Here is a 26,674-nt window from a genome sequence, read left to right on the forward strand (position 1 = left end):
GGCTTTCCCACCTCAGAGGCACAGCCCTGATACCTGGCTGGAGCACCAAGAGCCTGTCATCCACACGGCTCAGAATAAAAGGGACAAAAATGGGCTTCCCTGGTGGCGCAGTGGTTGAGAGTCCACCTGCTGATGCAGTTGACACAGGTTCATGCCCTGGTCTGGGAAGATCCCACATGCCACAAAGTGGCTGGGCCCGTGAGCCATGGCCACTGAGTCTGCGCATGCGGAGCCTGTGCTCCGCAACGGGACAGGACACAACAATGAGAGGCCCACGTACCTCAAAAAAAAAGGGGAAGGAAAAAAAAGAAAAATATAAAATAAAGTAAAATAAAATAAAGTTGTTAAAATAAAAAAATAATTATTAAAAATTTTTTTAAGTAATGAAAAAAAGAAAGAAGAGAGCAACCAAACCAAAAAACAAATCCACCAATGATAACAAGTGCTAAAACCTATACTAAAAAACAGAAGAAAAGAAAAACAAAAAGACGGACAGACAGAACCCTAGGACAAATGGTAAAAGCAAAGCTATACAGAAAAATCACACACAGAAGCATACACATACACACTCACAAAAAGAGGTAAAGGGAGAAAAAAAAATATATCGTTGCTCCCAAAGTCCACCTCCTCAATTTGGGTTGATTTGTTGTGTATTCAGGTATTCCACAGATGCAGGGTGCATCTAGTTGATTGTGGAGATTTAATCCACTGCTCCTGAGGCTGCTGGGAGAAATATTCCTTTCTCTTCTTTGTTCCCACAGCTCCTGGGGTTCAGCTTTGGATTTGTCCCTGCCTCTGCATGTAGGTCACCTGAGGGCATCTGTGCTTCACTCAGACAGGATGGGGTTAAAGGAGTAGTTGCTTCAGGGGCTCTTGCTCACTCAGGCCGGGAGGAGGGAGGGGTACGGATGCGGGGTGAGCCTGCGGCGGCAGAGGCCAACATGACGTTGCAGCAGCCTGAGGGGTGCCATGTGTTCTCCCTGGGAAGCTGTCCGTGGATCATGGGACCCTGGCAGTGGTGGGATGCATAGGCTCTCGGAGGTTAGGTGTGGATAGTGACCTGGGCTTGCACACAGGCTTCTTGGTGATGCAGCAGCAGCCTAAGCGTTTCTGGGGTCTGCACTGATAGCTGTGGCTCACGCCCATCTCTGGAGCTCATTTAGGTGGTGCTCTGAATCCCCTCTCCTCACGCACCAGAAAAAGACTTGCCTCTTTGGCAGCCCCAGACTTTTTCCCAGACTCCCTCCCAGCTAGCCATGGTGTAATAGCCCCTTTCAGGCTGCATTCACGCAGCTAACCGCAGTTCTCTTCCTGGGATCCGACTTCCGAAACCCGAGCCTCAGCTCCCAGCCTCCGCCCGCCCCAGCGGGTGAGCAGACAAGCTTCTCCTGCTGGTGAGTGCTGGTCGGCACCGATCCTCTGGGCAGGAATCTCTCCACTTTGCCCTCCGCACCCTTGTTGCTACACTCTCCTCCATGGCTCTAAAGCTTCCTCCTTCTGCCACCCACAGTCTCTGCCCGTGAAGGGCTTTCCTAGTGTGTGGAAACTTTTCCTCCTTCACAGCTCCCTCCCACTGGTGCAGGTGCCGTCCGTATTCTTTTGTCTCTGTTTTTAATTTTTTCTTTTGCCCTACCCAGGTACGTGGGGAGTTTCTTGCCTTTTGGGAGGTCTGAGGTCCTCTGCCAGCGTTCAGCATGTGTTCTGTAGGAGTTGCTCCACGTGTAGATGTATTTCTGGTGTATCTGTGGGGAGGAAGGTGATCTCCGCATCTTACTCTTCTGCCATCTTGAAGCTCCTTCTCCAAGGATTTTAAAAGCACTGTTCACAGCTGACTTGGTTTTCAGTTCCCTAAACAGCAGTTTTGAGCTGTCCAAGCTATTTAAATTATTCTGCTTAACTAAGACAAAACTGTATTCTTTTGAAAAACTAACATGAATTCAGAGAAAATATGCTTTTCGCCTCATTCCATCAATCTGCGTACTTGGCAGATACAGGATTGGATACACCAGACACCTCTGACTCTCTGGCCCAAACTGCGTCCCTTCACAGAAGGGACATAGGTCTGCCATCAGTATCCGATTGTGAACTTACATCCTGGTTGGGTGGCACAGTGGCCAGACACTGTGGCATGCTCTCTGCACTATGACTGCCTTTGTTTTCACCAGAGGCAGGATTCTGGACTCAGAAATATCTTGTTTGAATCTTGGGCTCACAGTTTACTCACCGCAGTCCTGTGTGAGTGTTTGAACCTGGAAAACAGGGCAGGTGGTTGTGAATGTGGAACATATAAAACCAGTGGTATTTTTGATGGTGGGCTGTACTCCATCCTGTGCCCAAGCTCTCCAGAGTTCTCCCCAAACATCTTTCTTCCCTTTTCTTCCGAAGCTGTTCAGTGAGGTACAAGGGTCAGCTGGTTGATTTAAAGCCTGATCACGTGACTTGCAGGCTGGTGGTGTGGAGAAGCCCCAAAATGTTGATTTTCTCTCTCTTTCCCAGAACATTATATTTATAACTTTTTTTTTTATGACTTAGAAAACTAGAGCTGTTTCTCCCTGGACACAAAAGGATAAAAATACAGTATTTCAGGTTCATTTTAGAAAAAAAAAAAAACTTATCAGGGTAAGGTGATGGTGACATGGTCAAGATCAAATGTCCTGGTGGCAAACTAGGGAAAATCATAGAAGATACCAGGCCTGTTGTCTGTCAGCTTGGCAATGATGCTTGAGGAATGACCAATGTGTGTGAGTGCAGCTGGTGAGGGAATAATGATATCCTCATCCTGTCCTTTTTCTGGTCCAAAAGTTGAGAGAAAAGAGCTCAGTACAGAGCTCTTGATGTAAGGCTGTGCACGGCAGATGGCCTCATATCAAGGGTCTTGAGTGGTGGATGACTTATGACAACAAGTTCTTGACAAATTTTTTAGTGACTGTGTGGACAGTAATTGGTTTGGAAGGATGCTGTGGGAGAAGACACCACAAATATACAGTATATTCAAATTGCCTCTCAGTCAAGAGAAAATATAGAAGCAACCAAATAAAAATATTTGGAACCTATGAAATTAAATTTCACTGAAAAAGAAATAAAAACAATCATTTTACATATGAAGAGGCAGGGAACCCCAATGATGGTCAGGGAAAATAAATTACAATGCCAATGTAATCAGTTTATTTTCCATTATATTGAAAACTTAAAGTGCCGTTGTAGCATCTGTTGTCATCATCAGAGGAAACAAGACATCTGATGTACTCTTACAGGGAGTAGATATAATTAATATCCCTTTTGAGGCAGTTTATCTCCTCTTTTGCTTCTTCAGGATCTGGGCTTTAGGGGTTCTGTGGGGCTGATGTTTGTGTAATGACCTTGATATTTCCTGTGTACTTGGGCCTCTGGTCAGTCTCCTTCAGGCATTGATAATTTGATATTGCTACAATTTATGTCAAGGAGTGTTCTCCCTATGTTCTCTCCTACGAGTTTTATGGTTTGGTGTATTACCTTTAGGTGCTTAATCCATTTTGAATTTTGTGTCTGGTGTGAGGAAATGTTATGGATTCATTATTTTACATGTAGCCCTCCAGTTTTCCCAATACAACTTATTTAAGAGAGTGTCTTTTCTCCATTGTATATTCTTGCCTCCTTGGTGGTAGATTTATTCACCATTAAGTGTGTGGGTTCCTTTCTGGGCTCTCTATTCTATTCCCTTGATCTATGTGTCTGTTTTGTGATTATTGTAGCTTTGTAGTCAGGGTGCATTCTATCTCCAGCTTTGGTCTTTTTTTTCAGGATTGCTTTGGCAGTGTGAGTATTTTGTGGTTCTATATTTATTTTGGGATTATTCTGTTTATGAACAGTTTCATGGGTATTTTGATAGGGATTGCTTTAAATCTGTAGGTTGGTTTGAGTAATAGGGCTATTTTAAAAGGATTAATTCTTCTGATCCAAGAGCATGGGCTATCTTTTCATTTATTTGTGTCATCTTCAATTTCCTTCATCACTGTCTTATAATTTTTAATATATAAACCTTTCACCTCCATGGTTAAATTTATTCCCAGGTATTTTATTACTTTTTGGTACAGTTGTAATTTTTTTTCTTAATTTCTCTGATAGTGTGCTATTAGTGCAGAGAAAAATAACAGATTTCTGTATATTAATTGCATATACTTCAATGAAAATAAAAACAAAAATTAACAAATGGGACCTAATTAAACTTAAAAGCTTTTTTGCACAGCAAAGGAAACCATAAACAAGACGAAAAGACAACACTCACAATGGGAGAAAACATTTTCAAATGAAGGAACTGACAAAGGATTAATCTCCAAAATACACAAACAGCTCATGTAGGTCAATATAAAAAAACAAACAACCCAATCAAAAAATGGGTGGAAGACCTAAATAGGCATTTCTCCAAAGAAGACATACAGATGGCCAAGAGGCAAATGAAAAGATGCTCAACACCATTAATTATTAGGGAAGTGCAAATCAAAACTGCAATGAGGTATCACCTCACACCGGTCAGAATGGCCATCATCCAAAAATCTACAAACAGTAAATGCTGGAGAGGGTGTGGAGAAAAGGGAACCCTCTTGCACTGTTGGTGGGAATGTAAATTGATACAGCCTACAGAACAGTATGGAGGTTCCTTAAAAACTAAGGATAGACCTACCATAAGATACAGCAATCCCATTACTGGGCATATACCCAGAGAAAACCATAATTCAAAAATACACATGCACCCCAATATTCACTGTGACACTATTTACAATAGTCAGGACATGGAAGCAACCTAAATGTCCATCAATGGGGTAATGGATAAAGAAGATGTGGTACATATATACAATGAAATATTAACTATAAAAAGGAACGAAATTGGGTTATTTGTAGAGATGTGGATGGACCTAGAGAGAGTCATACAGAGTGAAGTAAGTCAGAAAGAGAAAAACAAATATTGTATATTAACACATATATTTGGAATCTAGAAAAATCTTATAGATGATTTAGTTTGCAAAACAGAAATAGAGACACAGATGTAGAGAACAAACATATGGACACCAAGGAGGGGAAAGGGGGGATGGGAGAAATTGGGAGATTTGGATTGACAGATATACACTATTGATACTATGTATAAAATAGATAACTAATGAGAACCTACTGTATAGCACAGGGAACTCTACTCAGTGCTCTGTGGTGACCTTAATGAGAAGGAAATCAAAAAAAGAGTGTATATATGTGTACATATAGGTGCTTCACTTTGCTGTATAGTAGAATCTAACACAACATTGTAAAGCAACTATACTCCAAAAAAATTTAATTAAGAAAATTGTGTATACTTCAAATTTACTGATTTTATTTATGCTAATAATTTGTTGGTGAGGTCTTTAGGGTTTTCTCTACATATTATCATGTCATCTGCAAACAGTGACAGTTTTACTTCCTTTACAAGTTAGATCCTATTTTGTATTTTTATTTTTGTTTTTTGGCTGTGGCTAGAACTATTAATTCTGTGTTGAATAAAAGTGGTGAGAGTAGGCATCCTTGTCTTGTTCCTATTCTTAGAGGAGGTGCTTTCAGCTTTTCACCATTAAGTATGGTGTTAGGTCTGCTTTTGTCATATATACCCTTTTTTATTTATTCATTCATTCATGCTGCACCGCACAGCATGGGGGACCCTATTTCCCTGACCAGGGATTGAACCCACACCCCCTGCAGTGGAATCGCGAATTCCCAACCACTGGCCTGCCAGGGAAGTCCCTGTCCTTTATTATAAAAAGGTATGTTGCCTCTATACCCACCTTGTTGAGAGTTTTTATCATAATTCAAATGTTGAATTTTGTGAAATTTTGCCAAATCCTTTGCTGGAGGTATGAAGATGATCATATGATTTTATCCTTTGTTCTGCTAATCTCTTGTGTCACTTAATTGATCTGCATAGACTGAGTCATTCCTGCGTTGCTGAGATGATCCATTTGATCATGGTGTATGATTCTTTTAGTGTATTGTTGAATTCAGTTGATGAATATTTTGTTGAGGGTTTTTGCATCTATGTTCATCAGGGATATTGGCCAGTAATTTACCTTTTTGGTAGTGTGTTTATCTGGTTTTCATATATGGGTGATACTGGCCTCAGAAAGTAAGTTTGGAAGCACTCCTTCATCAATTGTTTGGAATAGCTTGAGAAGGATAGATGTTAATTGTCCTTTAAATGTTTGGTAGAATTTATTAGTAAAGCCACCTCGTCCCAGAAATTTATTTATTGAGAAATTTTTTTAGAAAATGTTGGGGGTAGGAGTTTATTTATTTATTTATTGTTGCTGTGTTGGGTCTTTGTTTCTGTGCGAGGGCTTTCTCTAGTTGTGGCAAGCGGGGGCCACTCTTCATCACAGTGCACAGGTCTCTAACTATCGTGGCCTCTCGTTGCGGAGCACAGGCTCCAGACGCACAGGCTCAGTAGTTGTGGCTCATGGGCCTAGTTGCTCCGCGGCACATGGAATCATCCCAGACCAGGGCTCGAACCCGTGTCCCCTGCATTAGCAGGCAGATTCTCAACCACTGTGTCACCAGGGAAGCCCTATTGAGTTTTTTGATTATTGATTGATTTCATTTCTAGTAATTGTTCTGCTTAGATTTTTTATTTATTGCTAACTCAGTCTTGGAAGATGTATGTTTTTAGGAATTTACCCACTTCTTCTAGGTTGTCCCATTTGTTGGTGTATAATTGTTTGTTGTAATCTCTTAGGATACTTTGTATTTCTGTGGTGTCTGTTGTAACTTCATCTCTTTCATTTCTGATTTATTTGGGGCCTATTTTTTTTTTTTTTTTGCGGTACACGGGCCTCTCACTGTTGTGGCCTCTCCCATTGTGGAGCACAGGCTCCAGACGCACAGGCTCAGCAGCCATGGCTCACGGGCCTAGCTGCTCTGCGGTATGTGGGATCTTCCCAGACCGGGGCACAAACCCATGTCCCCTGCATCGGCAGGTGGACTCTCAACCACTGCGCCACCAGGGAAGCCCGGGGCCCTCTCTTTCTAAAAAAACATACTACAATTGTCTTTTATTCTTTACAGAAGCTTAATAAGTGTTTGATCTACTACCCTTACTCTGTGTATACATTTTGCAGTGCGATTTTTACTTTTGTTTGTTTTCTTGTTACTATCAAGAATTAGTGAGACTTCTTTTAAGCTTAAGTAAATTCCTTCAACATTGCTTATAAGGCTACTTTATTAGTGATGAACTCTTTTACCTTTGCTAGTCTGGGAAACTCTTGATGTCTCTTACAATTCTTTTTTTTTCATGAATTTATTTTTGGCTACATTGGGTCCTCATTGCTGCACTCGGGCTTTTCTCTAGTTGTGGTAAGCGGGGGCTACTCTTCATTGCTGTGCACGGGCTTCTCATTGCAATGGCTTCTCTTGTTGCAAGGCATGGGTTCTAGGTGCTTGGGCTTCAGTAGTTGTGGCTCGCAGGCTCAGTAGTTGTGGCACATGGGCCCTAGAGCACAGGCTCAGTAGTTGTGGCACACAGGCTTAGTTGCTCCATGGCATGTGGGATCTTCCCAGACCAGGGCTAGAACCCATGTCCCCTGCATTGGCAGGTGGATTCTCAACCACTGTGCCACCAGGAAAGCCCTCTCCTTCAATTCTGAATAATAATCTTGCCGGTAGAGTATTCTTGTTGTAGCCTTTTTCCTTTTAGCCCATTGACTATATCCTATCATTCCTTCCTAGTCTGAAAAGTCTGCTGAAAAGTCAGCTGGCAGTCTTAGGGGAATACCATGAACATAACTAGATGCTTTTATTTCACTGCTTCTATGATCCCTCTTTTTCTTTTAGCATTTATTTATTTATTTATTTTCACATCTTTATAGGAGGATAATTGCTTTACAGTGGTGTGTTACTTTCTGCTTTATAACAAAGTGAACCAGTTATACATATACATATGTTCCCATATCTCTTACCTCTTGCATCTCCCTCCCTCCCACCCTCCCTATCCCACCCCTCTAGGTGGTCACAAAGCACCGAGCTGATCTCCCTGTGCTATGCGGCTGCTTCCCACTAGCTATCTATTTTACGTTTGGTAGTGTATATATGTCCATGCCACTCTCTCACTTTGTCCCAGATTACCCTTCCCCCTCCCCATATCCTCAAGTCCATTCTCTAGTAGGTCTGTGTCTTTATTCCTGTGTTACCCCTAGGTTCTTCAAGACATTATCTTTCTTAAATTCCATATATATGTGTTAGCATATGGTATTTGTCTTTCTCTTTCTGACTTACTTCACTCTGTATGACAGGCTCTAGGTCCATCAACCTCATTACAAATAGCTCAATTTCATTTCTTTTTATGGCTGAGTAATATTCCATTGTATATATGTGCCACATCTTCTTTATCCATTCCTCCATTGATGGACACTTAGGTTCTTTCCATGTCCTGGCTATTGTAAATAGAGCTGCAATGAACATTTTGGTACATGACTCTTTTTGAATTATGGTTTTCTCAGGGTATATGCCCAGTAGTGGGATTGCTAGGTCATATGGTAGTTCTATTTGTAGTTTTTTAAGGAACTTCCATACTGTTCTCCATAGTGGCTGTACCAATTCACATTCCCACTAGCAGTGCAAGAGTGTTCCCTTTTCTCCACACCCTCTCTAGCATTTGTTTCTAGATTTTTTGATGATGGACATTCTGACTGGTGTGAGATGATATCTCATTGTAGTTTTGATTTGCATTTCTCTAATGATTAGTGACGTTGAACATTCTTTCATGTGTTTGTTGGCAGTCTGTATATCTTCTTTGGATAAATGTCTATTTAGGTCTTCTGCACATTTTTGGATTGGGTTGTTTGTTTTTTTGTTATTGAGCTGCTTGTAAATTTTGGAGATTAATCCTTTGTCAGTTGCTTCATTTGCAAATATTTTCTTCCATCCTGAGCGTTGTCTTTTGGTCTTGTTTATGGTTTCCATTGCTGTGCAAAAGCTTTGAAGTTTCATTAGGTCCCATTTGTTTGTTTTTATTTGCATTTCTCTAGGAGGTGGGTCAAAAAGGATCTTGCTGTGATTGATGTCATACAGTGTTCTGCCTATGTTTTCCTCTAAGAGTTTGATAGTGTCTGGCCTTACATTTAGGTCTTTAATCCATTTTGAGCTTATGTTTGTGTATGGTGTTAGGGAGTGATCTAATCTCATACTTTTCCATGTACCTGTCCAGTTTTCCCAGCACCACTTATTGAAGAGGCTGTCCTTTCTCCACTGTACATTGTTGCCTCCTTTATCAAAGATAAGGTGACCATAGTGCGTGGGTTTATCTCTGGTCTTTCTATCCTATTCCATTGATCTATATTTCTGTCTTTGTGCCAGTACCATACTGTCTTGATTACCGTAGCTTTGTAGTATAGTCTGAAGTTACAGAGCCTGATTCCTCCAGCTCCATTCTTCGTCCTCAAGATTGCTTTGGCTATTCGGGGTCTTTTGTGTTTCCATACAAATTGTGAAATTTTTTGTTCTAGATCTGTGAAAAAATACAGTGGTAGTTTGATAGGGATTGCATTGAATCTGTAGATTGCTTTGGGTAGTAGAGTAATTTTCACAATGTTGATTCTTCCAATCCAAGAACATGGTATATATCTCCATCTATTTGTACCATCTTTAATTTCTTTCATCAGTGTCTTATAATTTTCGACATACAGGTCTTTTGTCTCCTTAGGTAAGTTTATTCTTAGATATTCTTTTTTTTTCCAATGGTAAATGGGAGTGTTTTCTTGATTTCACTTTCAGATTTTTCATCATTAGTATATAGGAATGCCAGAGATTTCTGTGCATTAATTTTGTATCCTGCTACTTTACCAAATTCATTGATTAGCTCTAGTAGTTTTCTGGTAGCATCTTTAGGATTCTCTATGCATAGTACCATGTCATCTGCAAACAGTGACAGCTTTACTTCTTTTCCGATTTGGATTCCTTTGCTTCTCTGATTGCTGTGGATAAAACTACCAAAACTATGTTGAATAAGAGAGGTGAGAGTGGGCAATCTTGTCTTCTTCCTGATCTTATTGGAAATGCTTTCTGTTTTTCACCATTGAGGATGATGTGGGCTGTCGGTTTGTTATTTATGGCCTTCATTATGTTGAGGAAAGTTCCCTCTATGCCTACATTCTGGAGGGTTTTATCACAAATAGGTGTTGAATTTTGTCGAAAGCTTTCTCTGCATCTATTGAGATGACTATATGGTTTTCCTCCTTCAATTTGTTAATATGGTGTATCACACTGATTGATTGGCATATATTGAAGAATCACTGCATTCCTGGAATACATTCCACTGGATCATGGTGTATGATCCTTTTAATGTTCTGTTGCTTTCTATTTGCTAGTATTTTGTTGAGGATTTCTGCATCTGTGTTCATCAGTGATATTGGCCTGTAGTTTGCTTTCTTTGTGACATCCTTGTCTGGTTTTGGTATCAGGGAGATGGTGGCCTCATAGAATGAGTTTGGGAGTCTTTCTCTCTCTGCTATATTTTGGAAGAGTTTGAGAAGGATAGGTGTTAGCTCTTCTCTAAATGTTTGATAGAATTCGCCTGTGAAGCCATCTGGTCCTGGGCTTTTGTTTGTTGGAATATTTTTAATCACAGTTTCAATTTCAGTGCTTGTGACTGGTCTGTTCATATTTTCTATTTCTTCCTGATTCAGTCTTGGCAGGTTGTGCACTTGTACGAATTTGTCCATTTCTTTCAGGTTGTCCATTTTATTGGCATAGTGTCGCTTGTAGTAATCTCTCATGATCTTTTGTATTTCTGCAGTGTCAATTGTTACTTCTCCTTTTTCATTTCTAATTCTATTGATTTGAGTCTTCTCCCTTTTATTCTTGATGAGTCTGGCTAATGGTTTATCAATTTTGTTTATCTTCTCAAAGAACCAGCTTTTAGTTTTATTGATCTTTGCTATCGTTCCCTTCATTTCTTCTTCATTTATTTCTGGTCTGATCTTTATGATTTCTTTCCTTCTGCTAACTTTTTTGTTCTTCTTTCTCTAATTGCTTTAGGTGTAAGGTTAGGTTATTTATTCGAGATATTTCCTGTTTCTTAAGGTAGGATTGTATTGCTATAAACTTCCCTCTTAGAACTGCTTTTGCTGCATCCCATAGGTTTTGGGTCCTCGTGTCTCCATTGTCATTTGTTCTAGGTATTTTTTGATTTCCTCTTTGATTTCTCCAGTAATCACGTCATTATTAAGTAGTGTATTTTTTAGCCTCTATGTGTTTGTATTTTTTACATATCTTTTCCTGTAATTGATATCTAGTCTCATAGCGTTGTGGTCCAAAAAGATATTTGATACAATTTCAATATTCTTATATTTACCAAGGCTTGATTTGTGACCCAAGATATGATCTGTCCTGGAGAATGTTCCATGAGCACTTGAGAAAAATTGCATTCTGTTATTTTTGGATGGAATGTCCTATAAATATCAATTAAGTCCATCTTGTTTAATGTATCATTTAAAGCTTGTGTTTCCTTATTTATTTTCATTTTGGATGATCTGTCCACTGGTCAAAGTGGAGTGTTAAAGTCCCCTACTATGAATGTGTTACTGTCGATTTCCCCTTTTATGACTGTTAGTATTTGCCTTATGTATTGAGGTGCTCCTATGTTGGGTGCATAAATATTTACAATTGTTATATGTTCTTCTTGGATTGATCCCTTGATCATTATGTAGTGTCCTTCTTTGTCTCTTCTAATAGTCTTTATTTTAAAGTCTATTTTGTCTGCTATGAGAATTGCTACCCCAGCTTTCTTTTGATTTCCATTTGCATGGAATATCTTTTTCCATCCCCTCACTTTTAGTCTGTATGTGTCTCTAGGTCTGAGGTGGGTCTCTTGTAGACAGCATATATATGAGTCTTGTTTTTGTATCCATTCATTCAGTCTGTGTCTTTTGGTGGGAGCGTTTAATCCATTTTCATTTAAGGTAATTATTGATATGTATGTTCCTATTCCCATTTTCTTAATTGCTTTGGGTTTGTTACTATAGGTCTTTTCCTTCTCTTGTGTTTCTTGCCTAGAGAAGATCCTTTAGCATTTGTTATAAAGCTGGTTTGGCGGTGCTGAACTCTCGCAGCTTTTGCTTTTCTGTAAAGGTTTTAATTTCTCCATCAAATCTGAATGAGATCCTTGCTGGGTAGAGTAATCTTGGTTGTAGGTTTTTCTCCTTCATCACTTTAAATATGTCCTGCCACTCCCTTCTGGCTTGCAGAGTTTCTGCTGAAAGATGAGCTGTTAACCTTATGGGGATTCCCTTGTGTGTTATTTGTTGTTTTTCCCTTGCTGCTTTTAATCTGCTTTCTTTGTATTTAATTTTTGACAGTTTGATTAATATGTGTCTTGGCATGTTTCTCCTTGGATTTATCCTGTATGGGATTCTCTGTGCTTCCTGGACTTGATTAACTATTTCCTTTCCCATATTAGGGAAGTTTTCAACTACAATCTCTTCAAATATTTTCTCAGTCCCTTTCTTTTTCTCTTCTTCTTCTGGAACCCCTATAATTCGAATGTTGGTGCATTTAATGTTGTCCCAGAGGTCTCTGAGACTGTCCTCAGTTCTTTCATTCTTTTTTCTTCATTCTGCTCTGTGGTAGTTATTTCCACTATTTTATCTTCCAGGTCACTTATCCATTCTTCTGCCTCAGTTATTCTGCTCTTGATCCCTTCTAGAGTATTTTTAATTTCATTTATTGTGTTGTTCATCATTGCTTGTTTCCTATTTAGTTCTTCTAGGTCCTTGTTAAATGTTTCTTGTATTTTCTCCATTCTATTTCCAAGATTTTGGATCATCTTTACTATCATTATTCTGAATTCTTTTTCAGGTAGACTGCCTATTTCCTCTTCATTTGTTAGGTCTGGTGGGTTTTTATGTTGCTCCTTCATCTGCTGTGTGTTTTTCTGTCTTCTCATTTTGCTTATCTTACTGTGTTTGGGGTCTCCTTTTTGCAGGCTGCAGGTTCATAATTCCTGTTGTTTTTGGTGTCTGTCCCCAGTGGCTAAAGTTGGTTCAGTGGGTTGTGTAGGCTTCCTGGTTGAGGGGACTAGTACCTGTGTTCTGGTGGATGAGGCTGGATCTTGTCTTTCTGGTGGGCAGGTATACATCTGGTGGTGTGTTTGGGGGTGTCTGTGGACTTATGATTTTAGGCAGCCTCTCTGCTAATGGATGGGGTTGTATTCCTGTCTTGCTAATTGTTTGGAATAGGGTGTCCAGCACTGTAGCTTGCTGGTCGTTGAGTGAAGCTGGGTGCTGGTGTTGATATGGAGATCTCTGGGAGATTTTCGCCATCTGATATTACGTGGAGCTGGGAGGTCTCTTGTGGACCAGTGTCCTGAAGTTGGCTCTCCCACCTCAGAGGCACAGCACTGACTCCTGGCTGCAGCACCAAGAGCTTTTCATCCACACGGCTCAGAATAAAAGGGAGAAAAAGTAGAAAGAAAGAAAGAAGGAGGATAAAAGACAATAAAATAAAGTAAGGTAAAATAAGGTTATTAAAATAAAAAAATAATTATTAAGAAAAAAATTTTAAGTAAAAAAAAAACGGATGGACAGAACCCTAGGACACATGGTGAAAGCAAAGCTATACAGACAAAATCTCACACAGACTCATAAACATACACACTCACAAAAAGAGGAAAAGGGGAAAAAATAATAAATCTTGTTCTCAAAGTCCACCTCATCAATTTGGGATGATTTGTTGTCCATTCAGGCATTCCATAGATGCAGTGTACATCAAGTTGACTGTGGAGCTGTAATCTGCTGCTTCTGAGGCCACTGGGAGTGATTTCCCTTTCTCTTCTTTGTTTGCACAGTTCCCGGGGCTCAGCTTTGGATTTAGCCCCGCCTCTGCCTGTAGGCCACCTTAGGGCATCTGTTCTTCGCTCAGACAGGATGGGGTTAAAGGAACCACTGATTTGGGGGCTCCGGCTCACTCAAGCCGGGGGGAGGGAGGGGCACGGAGTGCAGGGAGAGCCTGCGGTGGCAGAGGCCGGCATGACGTTGCCCCAGCCTGAGGCTCACCGTGTGTTCTCCCGGGGAAGTTGTCCCTGGATCCCGGGACCCTGGCAGAGGCAGGCTGCAAAGGCTCCCCAGAAGGGGTGTGTGGATAGTGACCTTGGCTCGCACACAGGCTTCTGGTGGCGGCAGCAGCAGCCTTAGCGTCTCATGCCCATCTCTGGGGTCCGTGCTTTCAGCCGCGGCTCACGCCCGTCTCTGGAGCTCCTTTAAGCAGCGCTCTTAATCCCCTCTCCTTTTGCACCAGGAAACAAAGAGGGAAGAAAAAGTCTCTTGCCTCTTTGGCAGCTCCAGACTTTTCCCCAGTCTCCCTCCTGGCTAGCCGTGGCACACTAACCCCTTCAGGCTGTGTTCACGCCACCAACCCCAGTCCTCTCCCTGCGCTCCGACCGAAGCCGGAGCCTCAGCTCCCAGCCCCGCCCACCCCGGCGGGTGAGCAGACAAGCCTCCAGGGTTGGTGAGTGCCAGTCAGCACCGATCCTCTGTGGGGAATCTCTCCACTTTGCCCTCCGCACCCCTGTTGCTGCGCTCTACTCTGCGGCTCCGAAGCTTTCCCCCTCCACCACCCGCAGTCTCTGACCACGAAGGGGCTCCTAGTGTGTGGAAACCTTTCCTCCTTCACCGCTTCCTCCCACTGGTGCAGATCCTGTCCCTATTCTTTCGTCTCTGTTTATTCTTTTTTCTTTTGCCCAACCCAGGTACGTGGGGAGTTTCTTGCCTTTTGGGAGGTCTGAGGTCTTCTGCCAGCGTTCAGTAGGTATTCTGTAGGAGTTGTTCCACATATAGATGTATTTCTGGTGTATCTGTGGGGAGGAAGATGATCTCCACGTCTTACACTTCCGCCATCTTCCCCCTCTCTATGATCCCTCTTTACCTTAAATTTTTGGCACTTTATAATATGTCCTCATGTGAACCTGTTTGTCTTCATCTTGTTTTGGTCTCTGTGTTTCCTGGACCTGGATGTGTGTTTCCTTCCCCAGGTTAAGAAAGTTATCAGTTACTATATCCTCTCATAAGTTCTCTGCCCCTTTCTCTCTTCTCCTCTTTCTGAGACCCTTGTAATGTTCATGTTAATATTCTTAATGTTGTCTCAGAGGTCCCTTTACGTATAGTCTTAATTCTTTTTTCTTCATGCTATTCAGCTTGGGTGATTTTCACTACTCTGTTTTCCATTTCACTGATCTGTTCTTCTGTATCATATAATATAATGTTGCTTCCCTCGTGTGTGTGTGTGTGTGTGTGTGTTTTAATCTCATTTACTGTATTTTTAAGCTGTTTGGTTCTTTTTGACATTTTGTTACTCTTTGTTGAAGTTCTATGTCCATGTATTCTTCTCTTGACTTGGGTGAGCATCTTTATAATCATTACTGTGAACACTTTTTTTTTATCAGGTAGAATGCTTATCCCTCTTTTATTCAGTTCTTTTTCTGATGTCGTGTCTTGTTACTTCATTTGTAACATATTCCTCTATTTCCTTATGTATCCTAATTCTCTGTGTATTTCTATTCATTAGGTTCAGGTTGTTACATTCCCGGGTCTTGGAGAAGTGGCCTTATATAGGAGAAGACTGATAGGTCCCAGCAGCATGCTGTCCTCTCCCAGAAGAGCCACATGCTCCAGGGGTGTCCCCTGTGCACACATCTTTCTCTTATGGCAGAGCCAACTTCTGTGGACTAGCTGGTAGGCGGTATTGGACCCTGGCCTAAATGGCTATAAGGCCCTGCAGTATGTGATTGCCGTGGGTGTGGTGGTAGCCAAGGCAGCCCTTCCTCATGGGTGGCTGTGTTGTGCTCCAGGTTCTTAGGTGGACAGAGTAGACCCCCAGTGTGTCTGGTTGTGAGGCCTTGTGGTGCAGGAGTGCTATGGGCATCGTGGTAAATGGGGCAGGCCCCTGATTCTAATCACCTCCAGGGAAGACTCTAAAATGTTGCTTGCCAATGTCTCAGTTCCTAGCGGGAATCCCAGCTGCCTCTTGCCTTTTCAAGAAGCTCTCTGAGATTAGAAAGTGGGTCTGACCCAGGTTTCTTTCACACTACTGGCTCTGCACAGGGACTGAGAACGTGTGAGATTTGTGTGTGACGTATGAGAGCAAAGTCTCAGTTTTCTTTAGCCTCCAGCTTTCCTGAAAGTAAGCCCTGCAGGTTTTCAAAGCCAGACCTGCTGTGTTTTTTTCTTCCCAGTGCAGGAACCCTGAGCTAAGCAGCCTGATGCAGGGCTCAGACCATTCCTTCCCTGTGGAGGACCGATGCAATTGTGATATCTTCCAGCTGTGGGTCACTGTGCTCAAGGTGTGGGTTCCAAGTAGACTGTGTTTCCAGTCCTCCTACCTGCCTTGTGGTTTCTCCTTCCTTATATCTTTAGTTGTGGAAAAACTTCCCTGCTAGTCTTCAGGTCATTCTCAGAGATAATTTCCTTGTAAATTGTTGTAATTTGGGTGTGTCCATGGCAGGAGGGGAGCTCAGTATCTTCCTACTCTATCATCTTGATCCCCTCAAGAATGTTTTTTAAATATATGCATTTATTACTGTAAACATAACTCTTTGAATTACATTGTTTTTCCTGTATTCCATAAATTTAGGTACTTTGTGTTCCCTATTTTGTTTGCTTTAGGACTTTTTTTTTAAATTTCCCTTTTGATTTATTCCTGTATGCATTGGCTATTCTGAGCTTATTGTACAACTTCTAAGTGTTCTTGAATTTTCAATTATTCTTTTTAATATTGAATTTCAATTTCATACCATTGTGGCTGGAAATGATCCTTGATATGATTTCAATATTCTTCGATTTTTGAAGACTTGTTTTGTGGCTTAACATAGGATCTACCGTAGGAAATGTTCTATGTGTACCTAAGAAGAATGGAAGTTTTGCTGCTGTTGAGTGGAATGTACTGTATATGTCTGTTAGGTTCATTTGATATCAAGTGTGTGTTCAAGTTCAGTGTTTCCTGATTGATATTCTGTCTGGATGATCTATACAGTGTTGAAAGTTGGGTATTGATGTTTCTTACCATTATTTTATTTCTGCACATTTTCCCCTTCATGTGGGTTAATGTTTTCTGTATATATTGAGAGGCTCAAATGCTGGATACATACATATTTATAATTGTCATAATTTCTTGATGAATTAATCCCTTTATCATTATATGATAACCTTCTTTCCTTTGAGAGGTTTGATTCAAGTCTTTTTGCCTGATAATAGATTAGTCAGGCAAGTATCATTTTCATGGAATACCTTTTTTCCAGTCATTCAATTTTATGTTATATATGGATTTAAATTTAACATGAATCTCTTGTACACAATATATAATTGAACTTTCTTTAATCCATTCAGCTGCCCTATGGATTATTTAAATTGAAGTATAGTTGATTTACAATATTACATTAGTCTCAGTGGTACAACATATGGATTGAATATTTTTATAGATGCTCCACTTGAAGTTATTACAAAATAATGGCTATATTTCCCTGTGTTGTACTATATATCCTTGTTTGTTTGTTTCATCCATAGGGGTATTGGGTTTAGAGAAACAAACTACTGTCTTTCTCTCCCCTCTTCACTCGCCCCACCAGTAACGTGTAATTTGTTCTCTGTGAGTCTGTTTCTATTTTGTTATATACATTCCTTTCTTGCATTTTTTAGATTCCACAGAGAAGTGAGAACATAGGGTATTTGTCTTTCTCTAACTTATTTAAGTAGGTACAAATATTCTAGGCCTATCCACATTGTTGCAAGTGGCAGAATTTGATCTTTTTAATGGCTGAGTAATAGTCTATTGTGTATACAAAACACATCTTCTTTATCCTCTCGTCTGTTGCTGGACATGTAGTTTGCTTCCATATGTTGGCAATTGTAAATAATGCTGCTATGAACATTGGGATGCATGTATCTTGTCAAATTGGTGTCTTCATTTTCTTTGGACATACGAAGCAGTGGAATTGTTGGCTAATATGATAGTTCTACTTTTACCTTTTTTCAGGACCTCCATATTGTTTTCATAGTGGGTATACCAGTTTACAATCCCATCAACAGTGTACTAGGATTCCCTTCTCTCCGTGTCATGAACAACATTTCGTATTTGTAGACTTTGGAATAATAGCCATGTTGAGAGGTGTGACGTGATGTCTCATTGTGGGTTTTTTTGTGGGTCATTCATTAAATTTAATTTACAAAAGAAGGTGATAGGCTGGATGTGATCTCCAGGTTGAGTTTGCTAATGGCTGGTATAGGTTAATTTGATGAGAATTAATACCTTTACAATGTTATTTATTGCTTAATTCTTTCAGGTTGACATTTAATGATCAGTAACAGATATAAAAAATTTTCTCCCTAGAGGATATCTGAAGTCTGTTGGTTTGTTTCTGTTTTATAAATTAGTTCATTTCTATCATTTTTTAGACTCCACTGTAAGTGATATCATAGGATATTTGTCTTTTTCTATCTGACTTACTTCACTTAGAATGAAATAAAGCCATTTGCAGCAACAGGAATGGAACTAGAGATGATCATGCTTTTTCATTTCTGAGTAATAATTGACTGTGTACATGGACCACTTCTTCTTTATCCATTCATCTGTGGATGGACATTTTGGTTGCCTCCATGTCTTCACTATTGTAAATAGTGCTGCAGTGCATGTTTGGGTTTGGGTGCATTTGTCTTTTCAAATTCTGGCTTTCTGCAGATATATGCCCAGAAGTAGAACTGCTGGATGATAGGGTAGCTCTATTTTTAATTTTAAAAGCATCTCCTTACTGTGCTTTATAGTGGCTGTTACCAGCTTACATCTCACCAACACCATAGGAGGGTTTCCTTTTCTCCATGTCCTCTCCAGCATTTATGGTTTGTAAACTTTTTGATGATGGACATTCTGACTGTGCGAGGTGATACCTTGTTGTAGTTTTGATTTGCATGTGTCTCATAATTCGGGATGTTGAGCATCTTAGCATGTGTTTTTCTTAAATACTGTGAGAAAAAATTTACAGCTGACGTTGGCTTTTTGAAAGTCTGACTCTTTTGAATTTCTGTTCGATAACTACCACAGGACATTTGTTAAGGGCAGGTGTCATTTACACCCTGGCAGACCTTGCGACTATTAAGTGCCCATAAGCATATGTTTTAAAGTTGCTCTTGTGGGAATGGGCACAAGCGGCAGGATTTCCTTCGTGCCCCTCTCTGGTTACTTGGGTAACCAGAGCCACTGTGGAAGATGGGCTCCTGGATTGTAAGTTAGTGTGGACTTTGCCAGAACAAACACCCACAATCTTGTGTTTTGTTACTTCTTGTTTTTTTTAATTTAATTTTTCTTTTTTATTGGAGTAAAGTTGATTTAAAATATTTTGTTTGTGGTAGGCGTACAGACCTTGTTCAGTTATGTATATTCATATGCCTGTTGATCTTCAGATTCTTTTCCCATATAGGTTATTAGAGTGTTGAGTAGACTTCCCCCTTTGTTATACAGTAGGTCCTTGTTGATGATCTATTTTACATGTATTAGTGTGTAAATGTTTTTCCCAACCTTTTGATTTATTCCGTCCCCTCACCTTTCTCACTGGGTAATCATAAGTTTGTTTTCTAAGTCTGTGAGTCTGTTTCTCTCTCTTATTTTTTTTGGCTGCACTGCAAGGCATACGTGATGTCAGTTCTCCCAACACCAGGGATCGAACCCATGCCCCCTGCAGTTGAAGCTCAGATTCTTAACCATTGGAGCACCAGGAAAGTTCCTGTTTCTCTCTTGTAAATTAGTTCATTGGTACCAATGTTTATTTTCACCTATAAGTGGTATCATAATATTTGACTTTCCCTTTCTGACTTCACTTAGAATGTATCTCTAGGTCCATCTATGATGCTGCAAATGTCATTCCTTCATTCTTTTTCATTTCTGAGTAATATTTCGCTGTGAAAATGTACCACTTCTTTATCCATCCATCTGCCGATGGATATTTTGGTTGTTTCCATGTCGTAGACACTGTAAATTGTGCTGTGGTGCATATATGGGCGCATGTGTGTTTTCCAATTGTTTTTCTCTTGTTATACGCCTGGGAGTGGGACTGCTGGATCATATGGTGGCTCTAATTTTACCTGGTAAAGGTACATCCATACTGTTATTTATAGTGTCTATTACCACCTTAGATCCCAACAGCAGCATAGGAGGGTTCCCTTTTTTCTACAACCTCTCAAGCATTTATTGTCTGTAGACTTTTCGATGATGGCTGTTCTGACTCACATGAAGTGATCCCTCCTTGTACTTTTGATTTCCATGCCACTAATAATACAGAAATTAGAGCATCTTTTCAAGTGCTTTTCTTTTAAACAGTGTAAAATTTACCTATGGAAATAGGATCTTGAAAGTCTGTTTATTTTGAATTTTTTTTTGCTTACCTACCCTGGACACTTCCTGATTGCAGGTGTCATTTACAGCCCTACAGTCCTTGTGAATATTAAGTACCCATAAGCATTGGTTTTGAAGTTGCAGTTGCAGGAAATGGCAACAAGGCAGTGGAATTTCTTCATACTCAACTTGATTGCTAGGACAAAGAGAGCCTTAGTGGAACTCCTGTTCCTAGGTTGTAAATTAGAGTGGAAACTGCCAGGACAAATACCCAAAAGCTTGTGTTGCATAACTTCTTGTTTAATTTTTATTTCTTATCAGAATAAATTTGATTACAATGTTTTGTTTGTTCTGGGAGTACAGAATCTGGTTCATTCACACATATACATATATCTAATCAGGTTTACATTCTTTCCCATGTTGGTCATTACAGAGTAGACCTCCCTTGGCATGCAGTAGGTCCTTCTTCATCATATATTTTTTATGTATTATTAAATGTATATTAACCCCAACATCCTAATTTTTCCATTCCTTTCACCTTTTTCTAAGTCTGTATGGGTCTTTCTCTGTGGAAATATGTTCATGGGTATCAGCTTTTAGATAACACCAGTAAATGATATCATTGGATATTTGTCTTTCTCTTTCTGACTTACTTTACATAGTATGATTATCTCTAGGCTCATCTGTGGTGCTGCAGAAGACATCGTTCCCTCTTTTTCATGGCTAATAGTCCATCGTGTACGTGTACCACCTCCTCTTTGCCCATTCATCTGTACGTGGACATTTTGGTTGCATCCATGTCTGGCTATAGTAAATATCGCTGCAGTGCACGTTTGCATGCCTGTGTCGTGCTGAATTCTGGTCTTCTCAGGTTATAGGCCCATTAGTGGTTTGGCAGAATCATATGGTAGCTCAATTTTTAACTTTCAAAGGCACCTTCATTCTGTTCTGATTAGGGGCTGTTACCAGTTTACATCCCAGCAGCAGCATAGGAGGGTACCCATTCTCGGAAGTGCATTCAGCATTTATTGTCTGCAGACATTTTTTTCTGATGGCCATTCAGACTAGTGTGAGGTGATACCTTTTTGTAGGTTAAATTTGCATGTCTCTAATAATTCTTGATGTTGAACATTTTTGCATGTCCTTTTGAAAAAAAAACAGTGTGAGCAAATTTACCTCTTGAAATGGTCTTCTCGAGAGTTTGCCGTGTTTTGAATATTAATGTCCATTCCTGACCGCAGGACATTTTTTGAGGGCAGGTGTCATTTAAAGCCCTGCTGTCCTTGTGACTATTAAGTGACCATTAGCACTGGGTTTAAAGCTGATGTTGTGGGAAATGGCCATAAGGCTGCAGATTTCTACATTCCCAGCTTTGGTTACAAGGGCAGCAGAGCCTTCCTGTAAGTCGTGTTCGTAGGTTGCAAATTAGAGTGGAATGTTCCAGGACAAACCCCCAAAAGCTTATGTCTCCTTACTTATGTTTGCTTTTTAAATTTAATTTATATTTTTTATCAGAGTAAATTTGATTAGACTGTTGTGATTGTCTGGGTGTACAAAATCTGGTCAATTATTCATACATATATCTGTTCATCTTCGGATCCTGTTACCATGTAGGTTATTACACAGTGTTGAGTACACCTACCCTGGTATTTTGTGATTATATATTTCATGTGTATTAGTGATTATATAGTTTATATATTTTATGTTATATGTTTATATACAAATAAGATACATTAGTATGTTAACCCCCTAATCCTAATTCATCCATCCTCCCACCTTTCATTTTGGTTAACCATTAGTTTGTTTTATAAGTCTGTGTCTTTTTCTGTGGAAATATGTTCATTGGTAGCAATCTTAGGATAACATTGATAAATGATATCAGTATATTTGTCATACCCTTTTGACTTAACGTAATATGATCATTTCTGGGCTCACCTGTAGTCATGAAAACAGCATTGTTCATTTTTTTCCAAGGCTAATATTCCATTAGGTACATGTACCACTTCTTTGTCCATTTATCTGTTGATAGGCATTTCGTCTCCTTCCATGTCTTGGCTATTGTAAATACGGCTACAGTGCATGTTTGCCTGGCTGTGTTTTTCCGATTCTGGTCTTCTTAGGTTATAGGCCTATTAGTGGATCAGCCAGATCATGATGGCTCAATTTTTACCTTTTAAAGGCAGCTTCATTCTGTTCTCATTATTTGCTGTTACCAGTATATATCCAAACAACAGCATATAGTGGGTATGCATTTCTCCACAAATCCTTCAGCATTTATTGCTTGTAGACATTTGCTGATGGCATTTTGAATGTTGGGTGGTGATACCTTTCGGTAGTTTGGATTTGCATGCGACCAATAATTCCTGATATTGAGCTTTTATCCATGTACTTTTATTTAAAAAAGAGTGAGTAAAACTTACATCTTCAAATTATTTTCTTGAAAATGTTTTGCTGTTTTGAATTTTTCTGGCCATTACATACAGCAGGATATTTTTTGAGGGCAGGTGTCATTTACAAGCCATGCAATAATTATGAATATTAAGTGACCATTAGCACTGGGTTTAAAGCTGCTGTGATGGGAAAAGGCCACAAGGCGGCAGCATTTCTCCATTCCCATATCTGGTTACTAGGGCAGAAGAGCCTCCCTAGAAGCTGTGTTCCTAGGTGGTAAATTAGAAATGAATGTGCCAGGAAAGGCATCCATAAGTTTATGTCTCATTACTTGTTGTCCGTTGTTCTAATTTTTTTTTTTTGCGGTACACGGGCCTCTAACTGTTGTGGCCTCTCCCGTTGCAGAGCACAGGCTCAGGACACGCAGGTTCAGCGGCCATGGCTCACGGACCCAGCCGCTCCGTGGCATCTGGGACCTTCCCGGACCGGGGCATGAACCCGTGTCCCCTGAATGTGCAGGCGGCCTCTCAACCACTGCGCCACGAGGGAAGCCATAATTTAATTTTTTAAATTGGGGTAATGATTACAATACTGTTTGTTCTAGGTGTATACAATCTGGTTCATTTGTACATTATATATATCTATTCATGTACAGATCCTCTTCCCATGTACATTATACAGGTGTTCCATAGACCTCCCTTGGTACATGATCAGTCTTTTTAATATAAGTATTTAATAAGTATTTGTATACGTATGGTAAACCTAATCTTAATTTATCCATTCCTCCCACCTTTCCTTTTAGATAACCATAGTTTCCTTTCTAAGTCTGTGAGTGTCTTTCTCTGTGGAAATGTGTTCATTTGTGTCAGTTGTTAGATAACGACTATAAGTGATATCATAGGATATGTCTTTTGCTTTCCGACTTACCTCATGTTCTGTGATTATCTCTAGGCTCATCTATGGTGCCTCAAAGAGCAGTGTTTCATTGTTTTCCATGGCTAATATTCCATTGTGTACATGGACCACTTCTTCTTTATCCATTCATCTGTTGATGGACATTTTAGTTGCTTCCATATCTTGGCTATTGACAATATGGCTGCAGTGCAGCTGTTGCAGCCTGTGTCTTCTTGATTCTGGTCTTCTCAGGTGAGAGGCTCAGCGCTGGGCCTGCTGAATGGAATGGTAGCTCAGTTTTTACTTTTAAACGCAGCTCCTTTCTGTTCTCAGTACTGGCTGTTACCACTTTACATCTCACCAGCAGCTAGAGGGTACACAGTTCTCTAAAACCCCTTCAGCATTTATTGTTTGTAGACTTTTTGCTGATGGTAGTTGACTTGTGTGAGTTGAAACCTTTTTCTAGGCTATATTTGCACGAGTCTAATAATACCTGATGTTGAGCTTTTATCCATTTTCCTTTTTTTAAAAAAAATCGTGAGTAAAACTTACCTCTTCATACTATCTCCTTGAAACATTTGCCAGTTTTGAATTTTTTTGGCCATTCCCTACCTCATGACATTTTTAGAGGGCAGGTGTCCCTTACAGCCCTGAGTCCTTGTGGATGTTAAGTGACCCTTAGCTGTGGTTTCGAAGCTGCTCTTGCGGGCAACGGCCACAAGGCGGCAGCATTTCTACATTTCCAACTGTGGGATTTTGGGCAGCAGAGCCTTCCTGGAAATCGTGTTAGTAGGCTGCAAATTAGAGTGGAATGTGCCAGGGAAAACCGCCAAGAGCTTATATCTCCTTACTTCTTGTTTGTTTTTTTAATTCAATTTTTATTTATTATCAGAGCAAATTTGAGAAAAATGTTGTGTGTGTTCTAGGTGTACAGAATGTGGTTCATTATGTTTCGATCTATTCATGTTTGGATCCTTTCCCATGTAGGTTAATACTGAGTGTTGAGTAGACCTCTCTTGGTATTCCATAGGTATTTTGTGATTATATATTTCACATGTATTAGTACATGTCTGTTAACCCCCATATCCTAATTCGTACATTCCTTACACCTTTCCATTTGGTTCAACATAATTTGGTTTTCTGAATCTATGAGTGTCCTTCTCTTGGAAATTATTTCATGGGTATCAATTTTTACGTAACACCTATAAGTGATGTAATAGGATATCTGTCTTTCGGTTTCTTTCTTAGTTCAAGTTGGGTGATTATCTCTAGATCCTTCTATGGTGGTGCCAACGGCACTGTTTCATTCTTTTCCATGGCTAATATTCCATTATGTACATGGACCACTTCTTCTTGGTGCTTTTTTCTGTTGATGGACATTTTGGTTTCTTCCAGGTCTTGGCTATGGTACATGTGGCTGCAGTGCAGGATTGCCAGCCTGTGTCTTTTTGATTCTGATCTGCTCAGGTGATAGGCCCATCAGTGGGCCTACGAGATCACACGGTAGCTCAGTATTTACCTTTAAACGCACCTCCATTCTGTTCTCACTACTGGCTGTTACCAGGTTACATCCCTCCAGCAGCTAGAGGTACGCAGTTCTCTAAAACCCCTTCAGCCTTGATTCTTTGTAGACTATTTGCTGATGATCCTTCTGACGGCTGTGAGGTGAACGTTTTTGTAGACTGGATTTGCATGGCTTTATTAATTCCTGATGCTGAGCATTTTTCTATGCCCTTTTCTTTAAACAAGAAGAAGAGATAAAATGTGCGTAAACTATGCCTCGTGAAAATGTCTTCTTGAAATGTTGACGTCTTTTGAATTTTTTGCTCGATTTACGACCCCAGAAGGTTTTTTCAGGGCAGGTGTCATTACAGGCTGGCGATTGTTTTGAATATTAAGTGACCATTAGCACTGGGTTTAAAACTGCTGTTGTGTGAAATGGCCACAAGGTGGCAGCATTTCTCCTTTACCAAAACTCGTTTCTAGGGAAACAGAGCCTTAACGAACTCGTGTTCTAGGTTGTAAATTAGAATGGAATGTGCCAGTAAAAGACCCTTAATTTTTATTTTTTATGACAAATTTGATTCCAGTGTTTTGTTTGTTCTAGGTGTGCAAGATGTGATTCTTTACACATATACACATATCAATTCTTCTTGGGATCCTTTTCCCATGTAGGTTATGACACAATGTTGAGTAGTCTTTTCTTGGTATTCCGTACGTCTTTGGTGATTATATATTTCACATTTGTTTGTGTATCTCTGTATCCAATCATCACACCTTTCCATTTGGTGAACAGTAAGTTTGTTTAATGAATCTCTGATTGCCTTTCTCTGTGGAAATATCTTCATTGGTATCAATTTTTAGGTAACACCTATAAGTGATATCATAGGATATGTGTCTTTCACTCTCTGACTTACTGTAAGTTGCATGATTACCTCTAGACACATCTACGGTGCTGCAAATGGCATTGTTTCATATTTTTCCTTGGCTAATATTCCATCTGTACCTGTACCAGTTCTTCTTTGTCCACTCATCTGTTGATGGACTTTTTGGTTGCTTCCATGTCTTGGCTATTGTAATACTGCTGCAATGCACATTTGCCTGCCTGTGTCTTTCCAACTCTGTCTTATTAGGTTATAGGCCCAGGAGTGGGCCTGCTGGATCATATGGTAGCTCAATGTTCACCTTTTAAATGCACCTCCATTCTGTTCTCATTAGTGTATCTTACCAGATTATGTCTCACTTAAAGTTGAGGGTATGCATTTCTCCACAGGCACTTCAGAATTTACTGTTTGCAGTTTTCTTTCCTGATGTTTATTCTGACTGGTTTGAGCTGATACCTCTTTGTGGTTGCATTTGTATGTGTCTAATAAGTCTTTGAAATTGAGCTTTAAGGCATGTCCTTTTTTTTTCTTAAACTGTGAGTACATCTTATCTCTTCAAATTGTTTTCTTGAAGTATGTGCCACATTTTGAAATATTTTGGCCATTACATCCCTAATGGCATTTTGAGGGCAGGTTTCATTTACAGC

The sequence above is a fragment of the Orcinus orca genome, chromosome 19 (genome assembly GCF_937001465.1).
Source record: "Orcinus orca chromosome 19, mOrcOrc1.1, whole genome shotgun sequence".
Classification (NCBI taxonomy): domain Eukaryota; kingdom Metazoa; phylum Chordata; class Mammalia; order Artiodactyla; family Delphinidae; genus Orcinus; species Orcinus orca.